Here is a 19,659-nt window from a genome sequence, read left to right as displayed (position 1 = left end):
TGGCTCCAATTCCTTGGATCAACACAACTCTCCTTTGAAGGGCCGGTATGTGGAGTATGACAGGATAAACAGCTAAGCAACATTATTTAGAATAGCGTAGCAGCCCACTGTTGAAGTACCCACTTTTTACTAAATATTCATACGAGGCTTTGCAAGTGGCAAGATCGAGAAATGTGTTATACACTGACCAATAAATTATTACATTAATTTTTATTTCAACTCCATCAGAATCAATGCTTTAATAAAAAAACGGAATTGACTGATACATTGTTTTAAAATATATTATGTCATTTTAAACAAAGGTATATGAACCAACATAGGAAACTGGAGAAGAATCCTTCCTCCGTAGGCCATGTGTGTCTTAAGAGGCGACCAAGATGTCGGGAGCATGGGATTAGTACTCCTTCTCCTGTTTAAATTATTAAATGTGAAAAAAAAAACTTCATTTTTCATTTTCTCGAGTCGCCCTGCCTCGACAGCAGACGGCCGGTGTGTTAAAAACTGTACAGGGCATGCATAGACATGTACAGTAGATATGTCTGTTTATACAGCTGGAAGAGATAACCTCAGGTTAGCGCAGAAGCACTAAACTCGCAGGGAATCATATACTGTACAACTGAATGGAAAGTAATTAGTGTGGAAAATTGCATTTATCTGAATGTATCATTATATACATAACAGTAAATGAACATAGATAATTATTATTTATCAGTTAGACAAGTAGGAATTTGGGACACCTAGGTCGCAAAAAATGTCCCCCTTCGATACCTACCACTGTCATATCCACAAGTTGCTCTGGACCTATTAATTAAATGAAATATACATCACCAGGAATGCTGGTAAATATATAAATTTGTGGACTGTATATTAAAATTTAAAAAGGATTATAGTATATACACACATTTATATAACAGAAGGAGAATATATCTTAATCATAACACTCACCAATTTGACTGGAGATTAAGTTGTGTCATACTCAGAAAACCTCACTGTCTATACATGAAAATAACTGGCCAGAGTTATAACATAACAGACTTATCTGAGGCTCCTGGAGCTGTCTTGTCCAGTCGCCTGATATCTCAAGTTATGCAGGACTGCACATCCAACAACTTCGCCTCCTATTTGAGAGGTGTCAGCCCAATTTTAACCTCTAGAGCACGAAAAATTCTTCCCATTACACTAACGTTTACTTGGCTCATTCAAACCAAAATGGCGACTGTCCTTCTGCGCAGACGCAGGCTTTCCGTTTTCTATGACATAAATATTATTAAATACAGTATGGCCATCTATTTACATGTAACTACTGTATTTCTGGAAAATATATACAGTATTTTCCACAATTAGATTCTATCCAGGGAAGGGGAGGGCAGCTCCAGCTGTTTTCATCAAGACCCCCATTGAAGGGTCACAGATGGAAAATTCTTCAGTCAATGACAGAAGATAAGATAAAAGATAAGATTTCGTTCGGATTTTTAACCCCGGAGGGTTAGCCACCCAGGATAACCCAAGAAAGTCAGTGCGTCATCGAGGACTGTCTAACTTATTTCCATTGGGGTCCTTAATCTTGTCCCCCAGGATGCGACCCACACCAGTCGACTAACACCCAGGTACCTGTTTGCTGCTAGGTGAACAGGACAACAGGTGTAAGGAAACGTGTCGAAATGTTTCCACCCGCCGGGAATCGAACCCGGGCCCTCCGTGTGTGAAGCGGGAGCTTTAGCCACCAGGCCACCGGACCATTCTTAGGATTATTTAGCCCCTTAGGCCTATTAACACAAAATAACCCAGCAGAGGGATCCTTCATTTTATAAATAGGATGCCATACCGACAAATAGATGAGTAAGACACATGCGCAACAATAGGATATCCTAATTGTTGAAGTTTTACGCCTGTTTAGTAGGCTTCTTCAGTCCAACTTAAATGTTGGAGACAGCAGAAACAGTGGAAAGAAAATGTGATATGACCATTCTCTCAACCCTGAAGAAATTTTGAGGTGGTCACTCCCTCAGGTTCATATTTACCTCTTTTCTGTTTCTAGTATGCGGTAAAGTTAGCTTTATTGCCAAAACATTTCTATATTAAAGTTACCCAGCTGCTGAGCATGTTTATTATTATTCTCCACTACTTATTCTGTATTCAGTATTTAAGTCATCTCTGCATTCAACTGAAGAAGCCTGCTGAGCAGGCGAAATGTTTAGATGATTACGATATCCAACTGTTACACATGTGTCTTGCTCATCTAGAGGGATCCATCCCTAGGACGTGATCTACATAGATGACTAACTCTTAGGTATATATTTACTGACTGAACTCAGGTCCTTCCGACTGAGTCGAAAGCTGAGCTGAGCTTCAATTCACCCTAGCAGTCAGAAGTCAGGGTTTCAGGATAGTGGTCGGCTGAATTTGTGGTATCGGTCAGCTTGAGGTTTAAATTGTGTGCTTACACAACTCGCAAGTTGATCACTGCTATACTCCTGCGCGAGGATGAGAATAACAGGACACTTGGAAAGAAGCGGGCTCATAAATAACAGCCAGCACGGTTTTCTGGAAACCTTACAATGAACTTCGCGACTGTGAAACGACTACGAATGGCGAGGTGGACATGGATGAAAATATGTATAACAACAGTGAGAATTGCATTTAACTTTGCTGTGAAAAATCCTGTCTCATAAATCTGCTGGAGTTCTATGACATGGTAACGAAAGTTAGGCAAGAGGGATAGGTGGACTGTATATTTTTGGACTGTAAGAGGCGTTCGATACAGTAGCATACAAGAGATTAGGATAGAAGTTACTGGAGCAGGCAGGAATAACAGAGAGAAAGCACTTCACTGGATCAAGGAATGTTTCACGGGATGGAAACAATTTGTTTTTACCTGAAGCGAACATTAACCGAATTACAGCAAACGCAAGACTGGCAAATTTAAGGATAATTTCAGGAACCTCGAGGAGTCATTCACCACAGTATACACAATATTTATCAGGACCATCTGTAAGTAACAATTTCGAACCCACATCTGATAAAGCATGTTAAGAAAATGGAAAAAGGGCAAATGTTTGCAACGAGACGAATCCTAGAGTTACGAGGAATGAGCTATGATTACATTAGTGGACAGAAGGACCAGAGGTGACATGATTACGATAAAAATTACTATGAGGCATGGAGAAGGTAGACAGGACAAATTTGTTCGAGAGGCGGGTCTCAGGTACACAACTGCAAGTTAAAAACAGATGAGTTATAGGGATGTTACGAAATACTTCTTTAGCTTCATAATTGTCAGGTAGTGGAAGGACCTAGACAGCGAAGCGGTAGAGGCAGGATCCAGACATAATTTTAAGAAGAGGCATGGCAAAGCTCACGCAACCAGGAGTGGGGAAACCCAGTACAAGCCAGCGGAGAAACGGGGCCAGGAGCTGAGACTCGGCTCCTGCAACTACAAATAGATGAGCACAAATAGGTGAGTGCGGCACCCTTCTTAAGTTTCTCTACATGTTATAACATTCATTAAATACGTGGCCCTCATCATGGGACCCCACGCCTGGTCAAGTACATGAAGCAGGAAAACGTCAATAGGTTTTCAACTAGACTAGTACCAGAATCGAGAAGTCGAAGGAACCGAACCTGGTGACTTGACGGAGAGGAGGGCAAAGAGAGACATAATTACAGCATAAACAAAATAAGAGGGGGTACAAGGTAGATAGGGACAGACTCTTTGAATTAAGAGGACCAGCATCAAGTGGAGGAGGTGGATATTGAAGACACAACTGAGTCGTACGGATGTAAGGAAGTATTTCTTAAGTCTCAGGCTGGTCGAAAAGTGGAATGCTCCATGTCGGACCAAAACGTCGTCATACGTTTCTTTCTCCCATGTGCGGATTATTTGTGCAGTCACAGAAATATTGCTTGGAGGTTACCTGGAGGTTATTCCGGGGATCAACGCCCCCGCGGCCCGGCCCATGACCAGGCCTCCCGATGGATCAGGGCCTGATCAACCAGGCTGTTACTGCTGGCCGCACGCAGTCCAACTTAAATCATTTTGTTAGGTAAGACACATATGCAACAGTTAGGTATCTTTATTTTGAAACGTTTCGCCTACACAGTAGGCTTCTTCAGTCGAGTACAGAAAAGTTGATAGAAGCAGAAGATACTTGAAGACGATGTAATCAGTCCATCACCCTTAAAGTTTTGAGGTGGTCAGTCCCTCAGTCTGGAGAAGAGCATTGTTCCGTTGTCTGAAACAATATTGTTTCAGACAATGGAACAATGCTCTTCTCCAGACTGAGGGACTGACCACCTCAAAACTTTAAGGGTGATGGACTGATTACATCGTCTTCAAGTATCTTCTGCTTCTATCAACTTTTCTGTACTCGACTGAAGAAGCCTACTGTGTAGGCGAAACGTTTCAAAATAAAGATACCTAACTGTTGCATATGTGTCTTACCTAACAATCTGTCGGTATTTTATACCATTTTAATGTTCATTAAATCATTTTGTTTTAAGACTTGTAGCTCAGTGGTACAGCTACGGGTCGCATCCAACAAAACTGAGCATGAGGAACTCCGGTCCTGCTGGAAGTTATATTCATAACATATCATGTGTATGAACCTGCAGAGTTGCTGGAGGTCATGGCCTAGATAGGCTGCCAGTGTGAATTATTATTACGCTCATGGGAAGAACACTAAGCCCGTAGGGATCAAACAGCGCCCAGTGTTGAATGGGAGGCATTCAGTTTCGATCTAAGGAAAGTGAGCACGAGTTCAATTCCTCAGATCAAGAGCTCCCTCCCCCCACCCCCGGCATCAAGGAACCACGTTCAAGAAATGTCAGTGGGAAGTCACTCCTGACCTGCTGGAAGTATTCAGGTGTTAGTAAGTTTACACAGCTACACAATCTTTGGATGATAAATTAGACACATGTGCAACTCTTGGGTTACCTGGAGGTTACCTGGAGGTTATTCCGGGGATCAACGCCCCCGCGGCCCGGTCCATGACCAGGCCTCCCGATGGATCAGGGCCTGATCAACTAGGCTGTTACTGCTGGCCGCACGCAGTCCAACGTACGAGCCACAGCCCGGCTGATCCGGCACTGACTTTAGGTATCTGTCCAGCTCTCTCTTGAAGGCAGCCAGGGGTTTATTGGCAATTCCCCTAATGCTTGATGGGAGGCTGTTGAACAGTTTTGGGCCCCGGACACTTATGGTGTTTTCTCTTAGTGTACCAATGGCGCCCCTACTTTTTATTGGGGGCATTTTGCATCGCCTGCCCAGTCTTTTACTTTCGTAGGGAGTGATTTCTGTGTGCAGATTTGGGACCATTCCTTCCAAGATTTTCCAAGTGTAGATTATGATATATCTCTCCCTCCTGCGTTCCAACGAGTACAAGTCAAGTGCTTCCAAGCGTTCCCAGTAGTTAAGGTGCTTGACAGAACTTATACGTGCAGTAAAGGATCTCTGTACACTCTCTAGATCTGCGATTTCGCCACACAGTGGCTTCATCAGTCCATACAAAGGAGAATCTTGAAGAACAGGAGGAGAATGAGGTAATCAGTCCCTCAACCTCATTCTCCTCCTGTTCTTCAAGATTCTCCTTTGTATGGACTGATGAAGCCACTGTGTGGCGAAACGTTTCCTCAATAAAGATACCCAAGAGTTGCACATGTGTCTAATTTATCAACATGTCGGTTCTCTGAACCATTCATCTACAAATCTTTGGATGATTACAAGTGTCTTACATAATACATATGTGTAAGTGATGTTAAAACTGTTATAAAATACTGACAAGTCGAAGTTTCAGACATATGTGCAACAGCTGAAACATTTCGCCTACACAGTAAGCTTCTGTATTTGACCGGACAAGCTTGATAAATTAGACATGTGCAACACTTGGTATCTTTATTGAGGGAACGTTTCCCCCACACGTTTCCCCATTCTTCTTTCTATAGAAAGAAGAATGGTTGAAGATCAGAAGGAGTTTGAGGTAATCAGTCCCTCAGCCTGGAGTCGATGTAATCAGTCCGTCAATGTTGAAAAGAATACGTTCCCCAATAAAGATACCCAAGCGTTGCACATTCTTAATTTATCAACTTGTCGGTTCAGAGAACCGACAAGTTGATAAATTAAGAAGTTTACTGTGTAGGCGAAACGCTTCAACAATAGACACCCAACTGTTGCATATGTGTAATTTAACAGGTTTCTTCAGTTAAATACAGAAGTTTACTGTGTAGGCGAAACGTTACCTAGAATAACTTCCCCAAAAAAGTGACTCGAGTAACAGGTGTACCCGATAACTGCGTTGACTAATTATTACCTGGAGTTTACCTGGAGAGAGTTCCGGGGGTCAACGCCCCCGCGGCCCGGTCTGAGACCAGGCCTCCTGGTGGATCAGAGCCTGATCAACCAGGCTGTTGCTGCTGGCTGCACGCAAACCAACGTACGAGCCACAGCCCGGCTGATCCGGAACTGACTTTAGGTGCTTGTCCAGTGCCAGCTTGAAGACTGCCAGGGGTCTGTTGGTAATCCCCCTTATGTGTGCTGGGAGGCAGTTGAACAGTCTCGGGCCCCTGACACTTATTGTATGGTCTCTTAACGTGCTAGTGACACCCCTGCTTTTCATTGGGGGGATGGTGCATCGTCTGCCAAGTCTTTTGCTTTCGTAGTGAGTGATTTTCGTGTGCAAGTTCGGTACTAGTCCCTCTAGGATTTTCCAGGTGTATATAATCATGTATCTTTCCCTCCTGCGTTCCAGGGAATACAGGTTTAGGAACCTCAAGCGCTCCCAATAATTGAGGTGTTTTATCTCCGTTATGCGCGCCGTGAAAGTTCTCTGTACATTTTCTAGGTCGGCAATTTCACCTGCCTTGAAAGGTGCTGTTAGTGTGCAGCAATATTCCAGCCTAGATAGAACAAGTGACCTGAAGAGTGTCATCATGGGCTTGGCCTCCCTAGTTTTGAAGGTTCTCATTATCCATCCTGTCATTTTTCTAGCAGATGCGATTGATACAATGTTATGGTCCTTGAAGGTGAGATCCTCCGACATGATCACTCCCAGGTCTTTGACGTTGGTGTTTCGCTCTATTTTGTGGCCAGAATTTGTTTTGTACTCTGATGAAGATTTAATTTCCTCATGTTTACCATATCTGAGTAATTGAAATTTCTCATCGTTGAACTTCATATTGTTTTCTGCAGCCCACTGAAAGATTTGGTTGATGTCTGCCTGGAGCTTTGCAGTGTCTGCAATGGAAGACACTGTCATGCAGATTCGGGTGTCATCTGCTGTGGCTGACATCCTTGTCTATGTCGGATATAAGGATGAGGAACAAGATGGGAGCGAGTACTGTGCCTTGTGGAACAGAGCTTTTCACCGTAGCTGCCTCGGACTTTACTCTGTTGACGACTACTCTCTGTGTTCTGTTAGTGAGGAAATTATAGATCCATCGACCGACTTTTCCTGTTATTCCTTTAGCACGCATTTTGTGCGCTATTACGCCATGGTCACACTTGTCGAAGGCTTTTGCAAAGTCTGTATATATTACATCTGCATTCTTTTTGTCTTCTAGTGCATTTAGGACCTTGTCGTAGTGGTCCAATAGTTGAGACAGACAGGAGCGACCTGTTCTAAACCCATGTTGCCCTGGGTTGTGTAACTGATGGGTTTCTAGATGCGTGGTGATCTTGCTTCTTAGGACCCTTTCAAAGATTTTTATGATATGGGATGTTAGTGCTATTGGTCTGTAGTTCTTTGCTGTTGCTTTACTGCCCCCTTTGTGGAGTGGGGCTATGTCTGTTGTTTTTAGTAACTGTGGGACGACCCCCGTGTCCATGCTCCCTCTCCATAGGATGGAAAAGGCTCGTGATAGGGGCTTCTTGCAGTTCTTGATGAACACAGAGTTCCATGAGTCTGGCCCTGGGGCAGAGTGCATGGGCATGTCATTTATCGCCTGTTCGAAGTCATTTGGCGTCAGGATAACATCGGATAGGCTTGTGTTAATCAAATTTTGTGGCTCATAAAAAATTCATTTTGATCTTCGACTCTCAGTCTGGTTAGCGGCTTGCTAAAAACTGAGTCATATTGGGACTTGAGTAGCTCACTCATTTCCTTGCTGTCATCTGTGTAGGACCCATCTTGTTTAAGTAGGGGCCCAATACTGGACGTTGTTCTCGATTTTGATTTGGCATAGGAGAAGAAATACTTTGGGTTTCTTTCGATTTCATTTATGGCTTTTAGTTCTTCCCGCGATTCCTGACTCCTAAAGGATTCTTTTAGCTTAAGTTCGATGCTTGCTATTTCTCTGACCAGTGTCTCCCTACGCATTTCAGATATATTGACCTCTTTTAGCCGCTCTGTTATTCTTTTCCGTCGCCTGTAAAGGGAGCGCCTGTCTCTTTCTGTTTTACATCTACTCCTCCTTTTTCTTAGAGGAATAAGCCTTGTGCATACATCGAGTGCCACCGAGTTAATCTGTTCTAGGCATAAGTTGGGGTCTGTGTTGCTTAGTATATCTTCCCAGCTTATATCGGTTAGGACTTGGTTTACTTGGTCCCACTTTATGTTTTTGTTATTGAAGTTGAATTTGGTGAATGCTCCCTCGTGACTAATCTCATTATGGCGGTCTGGGGCTCCGCGCATACATGACTGAACCTCAATTATGTTGTGATCTGAGTATATTGTTTTTGATATGGTGATATTTCTTATCAGATCATCATTGTTAGTGAAGATGAGATCTAGTGTATTCTCCAGTCTAGTAGGCTCTATTATTTGCTGGTTTAAATTGAATTTTGTGCAGAGATTTAAAAGCTCGCGTGAGTGTGAGTTTTCATCAGAGCTGCCTCCTGGTGTTATTACTGCAACAATATTATTTGCTATATTCCTCCATTTTAGGTGCCTTAAGTTGAAATCCCCCAGGAGCAAGATGTTGGGTGCAGGAGCTGGAAGGTTTTCCAGACAGTGGTCAATTTTTAACAGCTGTTCCTGGAATTGCTGGGATGTTGCATCCGGAGGCTTGTAGACTATCACAATGACTAGGTTTTGGTTCTCGACCTTTACTGCTAAAACTTCCACTACATCATTTGAGGCATTTAGCAGTTCTGTGCAAACAAGTGACTCTGCAATGTACAGGCCAACCCCCCTCTTTTGCCTGTTCACTCTGTCACATCTGTATAGGTTGTAACCTGGGATCCATATTTCGTTGTCCAAGTGATCCTTTATGTGGGTCTCAGTGAAAGCCGCGAACATTGCCTTTGCCTCTGCAAGCAGTCCACGGATGAAAGGTATTTTGTTGTTTGTTGCTGGCTTTAGACCCTGTATATTTGCAAAGAAGAATGTTATCGGACTGGTGGTATTGTTGGTACTGGGGGGGGATTTTTTTTCCGGCATTAGTATCTGTATCTGTTGGTTTGGAGTGGAGGCCATCGACTGTGGTTCCACTCCAGGAATGACTGGATTTGGTGTACGATTTCTGCCATTTCCTGCCAGTTTTTTTTCCTTCCTGGCACTAAAAAACCTCTCCCTCTTGAGTGGCTGTGGCTACCCAGGTTTTCCCATGGCCTGGATGTTTTGTATCTTTTTGTCCCCTTTAGATGGTATGCCTGGCAATTTAAGTTATAGCACAGTCTTTCCTGTACTGAAGAGGTACACAGTTCAGGGTGAAAAAGCTTACAGGAAGGGAGTTTGCATTTTCCTGTTGTCATATGGGCATGGCATTTCCTAGGGTGGTCATAGTTGCACGTCCCATCTGTTTTTCCAGATTTCCCATGCCAGCAGATACCGAGTGCATAGTATGTGCACAGGCTTGGTTTCCGTTTGCCTTGGGTTTCTGTGACTGTATTCCCTGTTGGTGCATGTTTCCCTGTCTTACTTCTATCCTCCCTAGCACCAACAATGGAGCTCCCATCAGTTGTTTTTGGTAATATGTCCTCACTATTGCTAGTGGAGTCCTCTTGTTTGCTATTTCCTGCGGTATTTCTAGTTTACAATATTGGTTTTATCTTATCTTTGACTACACTTGTTTCCCTACTATGGCTCCTGTCCCCTATGAGGTCATTTATATGTATTCCTTCCTGCGTATAATTCCCGACTACCTGGACAAAATCTCCAGCTTCACCATTACTGTCTCCCAGGACAGCATCTCCAGCTTCCCCATTACTGTCTCCCAGGACAGCATCTCCAGCTTCACCATTACTGTCTCCCAGGACACCACCTCTAGCTTCACCATTACTGTCTCCCAGGACAGCACCTCCAGCTTCCCCATTACTGTCTCCCAGGACAGCACTATCAGCCCCCCATTTACTGACTACCAGGACATCATCTCCAGCCTTACAGTTTCTGACTACATGGCCAGTATCAAGGGCAGTACCATTCAGCCCAGACTTTTTATGTTCCCATCTGTTGTAGAAAGCTTCCAGGTTTTCTATGAAAGCAGCTTTGATGTTGACCTCTTTTAATACCCTTGTGATTTTAGTCCACAGATTTATCTCATTTGGGCATACCCAAAAACACTTCCCTGTTTTAATACTGCTTGTAGCTAGTTCTTGGATATCTGCACAAGGGGCGTGACACCAATTTCCACAGAAATGACAATTTATGCATGTGGAAGCCCGTTTGTTTGACTGACCACAGACTACACACAGCTTCATAATTATTTGAATGGTTGATTTACTGCAATTCTACTAGCAACCTCTTGAATATTCTATTAATAACCTGCTAGGTGGTGCACAAAGAAACCGTTTGAAACCAGTCCAGGGTTCGGACCAGTCAAGGGTTCGGACCAGTCAAGGGTTCGGACCAGTCGATCTGCTCTGATCAGTGGGTCACTTATTTAAAACATACTGGTCGGTGATTTGAGCTAACACATGAAGGATCTACTGGAAATTATCTACCCGAGTAATATGTGATTTGATTGATACAAAAGTATAACTTGCGTGTTGAAGAGCCGGTGACTGCTGGCACTCCTACAATGACGAACGGTCGACCTCCACCCTTGTTTATCAATCGCTGTATCTAGCTTCTCTATTTTTTTTTTCTTCTCCACCACAATAAATGCTATATTATCACTATAGTTGACTGGTGCAAATTTTGGAGGAAGGACGCTTTTTCTGTAGTAATAATTGCTACTCGTTGTGTATATTGCGACCGCTGGTAACTACAGGTTATATGAAATTCACAGTAACGACTGGTATTTCAAGAAAAAGAAACTAATGAAAGTCACTCCACTCCACTAAGTACCATTATAATACTGGTTAGATGCTACTACAACACTGTATTCTGCTATTCACTGGTATCACTAGATTATATGCGAGTACACTAGCAGGCCAGGAAGATTATTAAAAACAGCTGACCTGTGGTAAGTTTCTGGCGACTTCTGGCACCTGCCTCTATAGGCTTATCACTTTATTTACAAATTCACCTGTTTCCAAATGACACTTTAGCCTTTATCATCAATATACTAGGGAGCCACTGTAGTATACACTATACACTATGTATACTCAATGCTTTCAGGGAGACTTTCTTTCCTCTGACACAAAGTTCAATTATTATTATTTTTTTCACACGGGACACAGGCCTATGATTCCCCTCTGGCAGTAAACTCTGCTAGGAAGTGCACACTAATTCTCCTTTTTTGACTCAGTATATAATGTTTTCCGCCCAAGATTGGTTCCAGGCGCTAGAGGGATGTATCGTATAGGATTGATGACACAAATTAAAGTTCTAGCACGTAAGAGCGACCGTGAAAACACCAGAAAACCCGGAGCACAACGAGGCACGCTGACTCTGTCACGCTATGATAATTAAAAAAAAATAAAATGATGCTTATTTTACATCGCAAAGTTGTAACATTTATAAATGTAGTCTGAATGAAACCATGTAAAATAAACTGGACGTTTCCTTGCACTCCTGTCCTTAATAAACTGTTTTTTTTTTGTTTGTTTGTTTACGTTTTCAGACCTATTGGATTGATGGTTAACTTCCATTTCAGGTCTTATAAAGTTATAGTTAATTACCAGATGGTTAATAATTTACACTATGGGGTGCCCCGATGGTGTGAGTGTGAGTGGGTGTGAGTTGGACCTGATTACCTTGTGTTACTAGGTCAGTTGCTGTGTTCCTTCCTTAGGTGAATGCGACCTGACCTGACTAGGTTGGGGCACTGGCTTAAGTCGGTAGGAAACTTGGACCTGCCTCGTATGGGCCAGTAGGTCTGCTGCAGTGTTCCTTCTTTCTTATGGTTTTAAGTTAGAAAAATTAAGTTAGAAAATGGTTTGGTAATAGAGTTGTGGATGAGTGGAACAAACTCCCGAGTACAGTTATAGAGGCCAGAACGTTGTGTAGCTTTAAAAATAGGTTGGATAAATACATGAGTGGGTGTGGGTGGGTGTGAGTTGGACCTGATAGCTTGTGCTACCAGGACGGTTGCCGTGTTCCTCCCTTAAGTCAAGGTGACCTGACCTGACTAGGTTGGGTGCATTGGCTTAAGCCGGTAGGAGACTTGGACCTGCCTCGCATGGGCCAGTAGGCCTTCTGCAGTGTTCCTTCGTTCTTATGTTCTTAAAGCTCTCGCTTCACACACGGAGGGCCCGGGTTCGATTCCCGGCGGGGTGGAAACATTTCGACGTGTTTACTTACACCTGTTTTCATGTTCACCTAGCAGCAAGTAGGTACTTGGGTGTTAGTCGACTGGTGTGGGTCGCATCCTGGGGGACAAGACTGAGAACCACAATGGAAATAAGACAGACAGTCCTCGATGACACACTGACTTTCTTGGGTGGCTAACCCTCCGGGGTTAAAAATCCGAAGAAAATCTAATCCTAATTGAACTTAAGTGTATCTATGTCTAAATAAACTTGCTAAAAGAGAAGCACTGCTGTAGGCGTACTGGCCCATGCTAGGCAGGGCTGACATCCACTCACTCTTGGACTTGTCTAAACAATTTTTTGAAGCTAAATAATGTTTTCGCCTCAATGGCGCCACTCGGGAACTTGTTTCACTCATCTGGAACTCTCTTACCAAAATTTAAGTAGTTCAAAGATCAGGATATGTAAATATATTTCGTTCAGAAAACAAATGACACAGACGAGATGTGGGATGGTAACGTCTTCCCGTTTGGTTTATAGTTTTTCCTTTGAGCAATCTAATTAAAATTCAAAATTTTAGAGTTTTCAAGCAAGGAATTACGTATATTACATTGCAGTGTTTTAAACGCATTTATTATTTATTTAGTAGTATGCTACTTAACCCGATATAAAATAAAGGTAGTGTATATCTGTCGCTTACAAACTTCACCAGGAAGTTTTGAAGAAAACGAAACGCAGTGAAAAATGTGCTCGGCGGCGCCTCATGACCATATCGTCATTTAAACTTCGCGCGAAGGATTCAGATTAGCCAATGACAGGAGAGGTTACACAGGACAGCCTCTCCTATCCAATCAGAACTCAGCTCACACACTAGGATTGGAGCTTTGTTGGGGTTGTTTTGGCGGCATATATGTGTTGTTCCCGCCCTGGCTCAGCATAGCTTGCTTGTGTACTGTGTTGCTCTCTACACTCTCGTCAACCTCGTTGTCTCTGTGTTGGTGAGTACCTCACGGCTATTGTGTTGACTGTAGGAAGGTCTTGTAGCGACAGGGAGAGGGAAATTAAGTTGGGAGGGTGTTCAGAACGGGGGAAATTGTCTTAGCTAGGTGAGCTTCCCTGTCCTCCAGTGTTTGCCATTGTTCCTGGTCTAAGAGTTTCGTTGATATAGATTGTTAAACCGAAGATTTGTATTCGATACTTTTTATATATAAATTATTAGAAATATTTTTATAACGTTAGTTTGACCTGTGCCATTTTTTTTTAAAATGCTTACTTGATTCTCAAGTATTTCAAATAGTATTTTTCGACATTGAACATATATTGAGTCCTATCTAACGGGAAGACGAAGTGCCGTGATGCTGGAACTGCCTCCCTTTCCTTAGATCAAACAGTTATTCTCCCCTCCCTACTCATTACCAGTACAGTGTATGACTACGAGTTTAGCACATATGTGAAAGTATATAATTTGACTTTAGTTAAACTTGCCTTACTATACCACGGTCGGGGATACAACCCGCGATCAGCATCATAAAACTCCAGACCGACGCGTCGGTCTGGAGTTTTATGATGATCGCGAGTTCTATCCCTACCCGTAGTATGGTTTGTTTGCAATCGTGTCATTACGATTTCCCGAGTCAAAACTTGCCTTGCTATATTTAGCTTTAGCCATTGGCCACTAAAAACTTCTTAAAAGAGAAGATGAATCGATTTAACCAATCTCTAAATTAAAATTAAAGCACGTCTTTGAAAATTATATTCACAAGGAAACCCCAAACCATGACTGAAACATCGTGGTAAAGCATAGATTCGGAATAGTTTGTTAGAGGTAAGCCTGAACATCCAGTTATCAAGGGGAAACTGGAAAAATGCCTTCTCCAGGTGCCAGATCAACCAGGCTGTGATTGATGTCAACGAGCCAGCAGCAACAGCTTGGTTGACCAAGGAAGTACCAGACGAGCCTCGTCATCGTAAGCTCCTCTCTTCTGTGCGGGTTATTTGCGTATTTTTCAAAGGTATATCATATACGAACGACCACGACCAACAGCGTTAGTGGTGAGGGGGCGGGGGGGTTTATATCTAGAACCATTAAATGCGTAACGGCACTTTGCAGTATACTTTAGAAACCGGTTTAGCGCTCCCCATAACTAGATGAGTTAACTGCATAAAAATCCTACTTAGTCTACTTCTTAAATAAACTAAGCATTGATTTGTTTGCTGAAATGCCTTTGCATGCTAGTGGCTTTTTGTGCCTAACCTTTATTAAATGTAAGCTGCATTATCCTTGTACAACATAAAAATTAAATTTGAATTTCGCATTACTGTTACATTGGCAGCAGACAGCTTGCGATTGGTATAGCTGAGAAGTAGAGAAAAGAAAGGCAGTCAGCACCTTCCTTGCGGAATTGAACCGTTCATTTCTCCCCCCTCCCTTTATGCTATCCTCTTGTACACACACCCAACAGCCGCCCCCCCCCCCCCCCCGCTCCATTCGCCTCTCCGTCCCTCACTCGTACTCCTTTCCTTGTTCCCTAACTCTCGGTTGCCAACTAATATTTACCTTTTGTTATCGGCATTTGGTAGGGATGAAGGGGGGGGGGGGCTCTTACTCTTGAGCTTTGTTCACTAGTCAGGATTTCATTTACCTGAAGTGTTGGTAAACACGATAACTAGCTAGATAGATATTTCAGGCAATAAGAATAATTTGGTAAATAAGTTCAACGAGGATAAATTTAGGTTGGTAAAGGACCTCCCAGTGGAAACAAGTCACTTTTTTGGGTTATCCTAGGTTTTGTACACATATGCTGCTATGTATGATAATCTGTGTAACTGTATTTGTGTATAATGCCGACAAGTTAGATATTTGCAACAGTTGCCCGTGCCCCGTAAGGGACCTGAATCTGCACTCTAGAAAGGCGTAAAATTAGGGGAGGGGGGATACGATTGAAATGTATAAATGGAAACCAGAAATAGAGGATGTAAATAACGTACTACAAATATCTAACCTAGACAGCTCCCAGCCATTTTTATATCTAAAATTACATGTACAAGGTATACAGGCCTAGCAGAAATGCAGAGCATTTCGGGCAATTTAGGTCAGTTTTGTCCCAGGATGCGACCCACCAGATTTTGCTACCGAAGTGGCTAGTTGTGCACCCTATATCCATCCTGTGGACGGTAGCACAAAAGCATATGGATACACAAAAGGCTTAGGAATTAGGCCCTAAAAGAGTTAACAGTACAATTTGATTTATATATACAGTTCACTTACGTTACAAGCAGATTTAGGAAATTTGCTTAGTATATCTGGTATCTTATTTTCATTAATAAGAGATCTTGACATGTCACGTAGGTTATTATATTGTCTGTTCCTCAAGTGGACAAATTAAGCATAGTGTTCAAGACAGTGACCATATGCCTGACCACATAATTTGCATTTGGTTTGGTCATCATGTGCGTCTCCCAAACTGCCAAAATGCTCTTCATAACAAGGTTTTCTGTATAGAAGCCATGTCAGGCCTGTATACCTTGTACATGCAGAAATAAATATTAGGCAGGTCAACTCTTGCCCACACACACTTCCACTTATTTAACCTATTTACAGCTGTCCCAGGTTTTCGCTTCAGTGGTGATACTAGGGAGTTTATTCTATCCATCCGCAGCTATTACCAAACCAATGCTTTTCTGTATCCTTGCTAAATCGATTTTTTTCGACTTTGCTTCCCCCTAGCGGAGAGTCCTGCCATCGTTAATGGTTTTCAGCACTAAGTTTTTTCAGGTATACACAAATAGTTACATAGAATTATCATACATAGCAGCATATGTGTAGAGAACCTAGGATAGCCCTTCCTTTTCTTTCATTTATACACGTCATACAACCCCGCGCCCACCTCCTTCTAGTCCATAGTGCAGATTTCCTCAGTCTCGCCTACCTACCTGGAACAGTTGTGATAAATGGGATAAATTTCATCGTCCTCCCGTGGTCACGAACAGCCAAACTGCAGTCTAACCACGGGGGAAAGGATATCTCTGAATTCAGATTGGATACCAGGTAGACAGTGACGTAGGTACGTTAGTGGCCGACAGTCGATGGTACTGGTTTGCGGGGGGGGGGGGGGATGTAAAGCTGCGCTCTCTCAGCCCAAGGGCATCTTTGTTTGGACAAGTTGTGTGCGCACTGGTGCCGGATACTGAGGATGGGTTACTGTTGGTTTCCCCAGCTGTAATGTATTGCTAAATTATGGTGCAGTTCGTTCACTAGTTACTATAGTTTAAATAATCCGGTATACTGCAATTTAAATATACCGGTGTTTTTAGTATTGCATTTTTAGTCTAGGAAAGACTTTTTTTGAGAAGGTGGTGAGACTAGGTAAAACGTGGAGTCTCGTGTGTTCAGGGTGAATGACCAGCCGTTTGGTGCCACAGATGTTCGGCCTTTCTTTTCCCCTCCACCCAATAATGACAATTGATGCCCTCGCTGTTGATATTGCTAACTCAGTCATTTGTGAATGTTATCAACCAGCAGTAATAAAATAAATTTTATTAACCTTAATTACACAGTTAATAGCTTATCAATGCTATGGAAAGTATAAATTGATGGAATAGGCTTTTATCAACGTATTTTACTAAGTAACTTGTATTTTTAAACAAAACCCAAGCACAGGCTTAATAAAGTGGTCAGTAGCATCAACGAACGAACATGGACGAAATATTCTTAGGAGGGAAGAGCGCTATTTTGGCCTCGTTAATACATTTTTCATTCAGGCGGAGAAATGAAGTTGAAATAAACCACTATTGCCTACACCTTCCCACGTGGGCAAAGTATGCGTTATATAAACAGGACGGGACTCGTGACTAATAGGTCGCGTGGAAACGTTGGGCACCGGTTTCTTTAAATTGAGCCCAACGTAAGTAGGCACACAAATATTAGAACTGTTTCATTATTGGATATAGGTTTTATAAAGTATACCTCTGGCAGGATCACTGCTTTTTATTTCTTTCTCATGAACATTGAAGATGACGGATTAACGTAGAAAGAACATAAGGAGCACTGCAGCAGGTGTACTGGCCTATTTTTGAAGGTTCCCGAGGTTTCAGCTTGAGTGACTATTCCGGAGTTTGTTCCACTCATCCACGCCTCTTGTTAGCAAACCATTGCTTATGTATCCTTTCTAAATCTGTCCAACTTCTTTGAACCTATTGCTGGGAATCCTTTTTCGCTTTGCCTGTATATGCCTCTTTTGACCAATGAGATGTTTTAATCTATTTATCCATTTAGAATCATTTTTTGATCCGATTTCCCTATTCAGAACACAAGTTGTCTGAGCAGCTAGAACTCTGCTCTGGAAAGTCATATCGGCAACCATCACCACCTACCTGACCCAGTCAGGTCATTCCAGTTCAGCCTGCCCAGGTAATTTCTTAGTCCTATGAAATCAGCCAAGTGGAACTCGGGGACAGACTTGATTGCCATTATTAGGGTAATTCCATGATATATTAAAACTGATTTGTGATCACTTTCCCCAAGCTCATCATTAACCTCAAGATTATTAGTGATTCCCTACTGGCAAGAGCAAAGTCAAACAGGTTATTTCCTCTAGTTTGTTCCGTCACTCTTAAAAAAGCAACCCTGAATCTTATCAAGAAAGTCATTTGACTCTAAATTTCCTGTCAAATTTCTCCCGTCAATTTGTCTAAAGTTAAAATCCCACATTAGCACTTGTATGTAGACGTCTTACGAATTTCGTCCCATAGAAGTTTACTGCACTCCCTATCAAGTTTTGGCGGTCTGTAAATCACGCCCAAGATGCGTTTTTCACGGCCCTCGAGAAGCTGTAATCAGATTCAGTGGCTGACTCTTCTAATTTTTATCTTGTTTAATGCAACATTTTAAATTATCTCCGAATTAACATTGCTACTCCACCACCTTTCCTGTTGACCCCATCAGTGTGGAATAATTTATAGCCTTGTATGTGGCATTCAGAAGGCATTTGTCAATCAAATTGAGCCGGGTCTCTTTTATAGCAATAATATATATGCTTCCTGCACTTGCACTTAATCTTAGCTCATCTCTTATTTCTTACACTCCTGCTATTAGTATAGTAAACCTAAGGGAACTAGTCTCTTGCTTCCCTCTGCTGTTCCCCTTTGTTTGCTGACCTGATCCATTGTCTTATTGTAACTATGATGAATAATGTCTTAAACATTTACTGTCTTCAACCCTAGTCCTGCAACCTGACTGTTTCCCCACACACACCTATACCTCTATCTTCTATCAGTTTAAAATCCTAGACATGCCAGCAATGGCCCTCTTGACAGAGTTGACAAATGCTACCACCCCCTGCCCCAGAGAGATGTACCCCCATCCCTTGCATACTTGTTTGCCATAAAAGTTGTCCCAGTCATCAGTGAATGGGATTGCAAGTTCCTTCGAGTATCTGTCTAGCCAGCAATTTACACCAATTGCCCTAGATATCCATTCATTGCCCACTCCCCTTCTAGGCAAGATGCTACATATGATTGGGACCCCTCCCTTAGACCTAATTAAATCTATAGCAGACAAGTACTTATCTAGCAGCTCTTCTCACCTATCCTTCCCGATATTTCCACCAGCACTGAGACAGATAATGGGCTTGTTCCCATTACCTGACATTGTCCAACCTGTTGACTGTCACCAACACCAGCTCCAGGAAGTCTTGCCTAAGCACAGTCCATATATCTTACTAGTCTCCCAGAATCAAAATATTCTTGCCTTGATTAACAAGGGAGTCAGTGGTACCTTTAACCTCACTAACCACTGAAGTACTCATCCTGGAGAAGGGTATCAATTTTCTACCTTCAAATCTTCTCTGTTAAGCTTCCTTATCTTGATGCTTCCTGAATTGTGAACCACTTGCCACCTGAAGTGGCTGCCACTCTTCACCTCTGCTGGTAACCTTTTCCTCCTTACCCGCTCCAACCATCTCGCTCCCAAACCCATCTAGGTGAAACTTCAGCCTCCTATTTTCCTCCTGAAGAAGTAGAACCTCCTTAAACACTAACCTGAGATTCTAAAACACTACAGCAAGCCATGGTGCTCAGTAACACTACGCTAATCC

General features: G+C 42.6%; 1 protein-coding gene across 3 annotated transcripts in view; it reads left to right on the top strand.

Moving 5' to 3' along the window:
• The window catches only part of stai (stathmin), a 115,648-nt gene that overhangs the window by 25,940 nt on the left and 70,049 nt on the right, over nt 1–19,659 (top strand). The window contains exons 1-2 of one of the 3 annotated variants that reach the window (XM_070088732.1): nt 13,481–13,563; nt 17,872–17,975. The exons of 1 other annotated variant lie outside the window; for it this stretch is intronic. The gene's annotated coding sequence lies outside the window, so the exon portion shown is untranslated. Of the gene's footprint in view, nt 1–13,453; nt 13,564–17,871; nt 17,976–19,659 lie in introns of those variants that run through there. One more of the 3 variants, XM_053780549.2, reaches the window with a different exon arrangement.

This window comes from Cherax quadricarinatus, chromosome 26 (assembly GCF_038502225.1).
Source record: "Cherax quadricarinatus isolate ZL_2023a chromosome 26, ASM3850222v1, whole genome shotgun sequence".
NCBI lineage: Eukaryota > Metazoa > Arthropoda > Malacostraca > Decapoda > Parastacidae > Cherax > Cherax quadricarinatus.
Note: the sequence above shows the minus strand (reverse complement) of the source record. Positions and strands in the feature narration are given on the sequence as shown.